Below are 3,022 nucleotides of genomic sequence, written 5' to 3'. Positions count from 1 at the left end.
TTTATTTATTTTTTTTTCTAACAATGATGTTAATAATGAGAATGTTATATGTTAAGCTAGGAATTTTAAGGTTAATTTAAGATATTTTTGTTTTAACGGTGACGTCATAGTGTTCCGCGACAAGTACACAAGTTGTATTGCCTGCAGACACTTGTATTTGCAAGAGTACAAGTACGCACATAGTGATTAAGTTATTCGGTTAAGACCCGGACACCTATACTTAAGTCAGGTGCGAAGGTTACACCAGAGTGAGCTAGACATAGTGCGGTTCGCAACGATTGTGTACCTAACAGTGATGGGAATAGACGAGTGCTTCCTTGTGGGAAGTGGTGACCTCGCCCCACGCAATCAGCACCGCAGACGCCACGACGCCGTCTCGCGCGTAGTCGTGAGGCAGGGCGGCTGGATGCTGCCACATCAGCAGTTGATGACGTCAGCTGCAGTGCCAAATGCCGTGCTGTCTGGTACAGCATCATCGCCCCACGCCAGACCCCGTCGACGCGTGGTGAACCAGGCCAGGTTTGTTGGTCGTTTTGAGGACAGGCGCCGTCTCGACGCCGCTGTCCGCTGCAGGAAGGAGGAGTCGCAGCCAGGATGCAGTCATCACCGCAGGTGGACGTTGACCCACTGCCGTGACGTGACCTGGAGAACGTCCTATTGTTGACTCACGTGTACATTGCACCCCTTCGAATCCCTTTAGTGAATCACACTCACAGTAAGTAAGTCCTCCCGAGTCCTTCTCAACAGGAGCGGCTCAAGGCAGAATCAGTCGGAGAGCAGCAGCAGTTCCAGCCTTCGAAGATTTTGCACTGCAAAATCCGTGAACTTCTTCGCGCAGGTCTGTTAGCAGCGACGACCCGACAAAAAGTGTTTAAAAAGGCGCGATTTTCAGGCGCGCAACGGTAAAAAACGAATCGAGGAGGAGAGGTAGTCTCTCTCAAGTTGTTTTTTTTTGTTTGTCGTTTGGTGCGCGCGTTGCTAGGCAACGAAGAGTGTTGTGTATTGTGCGACGGAGAAAGGGAAGTGCCAATCACATTGCACCGTTTTGAACAGGTCAAAGAGCACTGTTCAATGTAATTGACAAGGGCGGCAAAATCTGTACTGCAACATGTTTGTTTTGACAGTTTAATTATTTATTATTATTTACGATTTATTTTATTTTTGTTTGCTCTATGTATAATATTATTTATTTTCAGAAACGGCAATATTTGGTTATGTATGTCTATGGAAAAGTGATTCTTTGGATTTTTACCGGACTATTTGAACGAGGTATTGTTGATACCCCTCTAAGGACTAATGGACTTGAAAACTGTAAACGGTAAAATTAACGCCGTAAATTTATAATGTAAATTATAATTTCAATATTTATGTATTTAAATTTTAAGTGAAATTTTGTTATCCGCGCAATTGTTGCGTTCGGAGTTTACGTTTTCGGTAAGAAATTAGGTGACTGAAACGGTCCTTTTGGCCAATCACGGGCCACCATTTAAAAGTGAGTCTTACTGGTTATTTTGAGGAAACTAGTAAGAAAGAGAGTTCTACAATGGCCAGCTGAATGAGCGGCAACTTCGTGACGTCGGCGATTTTAAATCCTGAAAATTAGCTATCTAGCATCAGGCATCCCGGATAGTGGATGATAATTATGAACCATTAGGGAGTTCAGAACATTTAAATAGGATTTATCTAAAAAGATAAATATTATAGGAGTGATTAACGTGAGTAACAAAAGTGCCCAGATTTTTTGTGCCCTAATCTTATGCACGAATCACGAAACTCCCGTTTTTACGTCACATCGTCGCCGAAACTTATTATAAACATTGATTCCATGAATTAAATTGACTTTATAGCTGATTTAAATAATAATTGGACATAAATTTTACGAATTTACACATTAACTAACAGACTCAGTGGTCCTACAGATGAGAGGCTCTGAGCTCTGCCGATGAACTATTTGAACCTATCTAGCCGAGGTAAAAATTGATTTAAGTTCCCTAAAAACATTAATTAAAAACTGTGTAGTGTCAACGAACCCGAATTAAGACTTTTGAAAATATTTAAATGTGCGCAACATAACTCCTGGTAATTGAACTTTTATTGAATTACTATGATGTCACCGTTAAGTTAGGTTGTTGTTTTGGATATGAATAATAATTAAATATATTAATAAGATTGAAATCTTTTAAAATCGTTTTTACATTGGAAATAAAATAATTCTATATTTAATATTCAAAGTGTTGTGTTGTGTTGTGTCATTTGTACTTTCACCTATTCCAGTGTGTATTTATGTATGTTCCAAATCAATCAAATAACACCTAACTGTGACTTACCTTATGTCAACATTACCAGTGAAGAGTCACACAATCTAAGAAATCTAATTTATTACACAGTTTTATTCAGCCCAACGTTTAAGTGTGTGTGTGGGGCCTATTTATTACAAAATAAAACTTCAAAAGTTCCCCCACAACACCAACCTCCAGTGTTTCCTTTGCACAGGTTGTTATTTCTCATTGGCACCTCAGCCAGCTGTGTGTGACCACCCTTCAGCGCAAGGCAGCACAGTGCACCATCTGAACGGATCCCGTATTCGATACATTGTAGCCGCCCGCGCTGCTATCACCAGTAATGGTGTGTGTTCCCCCGATTGCCGAGTGTGTATGTACATATTCATCTGCCGTTCCCTTGAATGTAAAGTTAAAGCAAAGGCTTATTAAAAGACTGATGTATGTCAACAGCCTTTAATTATAAAAAGATTATTATTATTCACAGTACGAAATAATTCTAAATCCTAACCAGATTCGTCTTTCGCTCTCTGTGCACATTTCGCGCGAAAAGCGACCCCAGGCAAGGCGGCGCCTCCTGAGATGCGGTAGCGTTCGTTCACTTTCACCCGGTGCCGAGGTCGAACGCACCACAGAGCATAAATCACCTTGCAATTTTGAACTAGATGAAATAGTGTAAGTTTTTTGTAATAGTTTTCCATCTACTTTTTGAATGACCTCTTTCGGCTTCGACCAAAACTTCA

General features: G+C 40.8%; 1 long non-coding RNA gene across 1 annotated transcript; it reads right to left on the bottom strand.

Annotated features, from left to right (window-relative positions):
* On the bottom strand, positions 1-2,414 carry LOC134545847 (uncharacterized). Its single transcript, XR_010078848.1, has 2 exons — positions 715-2,414; positions 1-642 (listed from the first exon to the last, which is right to left on the bottom strand). It is a non-coding gene; the product is annotated as an uncharacterized LOC134545847 (long non-coding RNA).
* Positions 2,415-3,022: the final 608 nt, after the last annotated feature.

Source organism: Bacillus rossius, chromosome 1, assembly GCF_032445375.1.
Source record: "Bacillus rossius redtenbacheri isolate Brsri chromosome 1, Brsri_v3, whole genome shotgun sequence".
NCBI lineage: Eukaryota > Metazoa > Arthropoda > Insecta > Phasmatodea > Bacillidae > Bacillus > Bacillus rossius.
The sequence above is the reverse complement of the archived record's forward strand: the minus strand, read 5'-3'. Positions and strand labels throughout refer to the sequence as shown.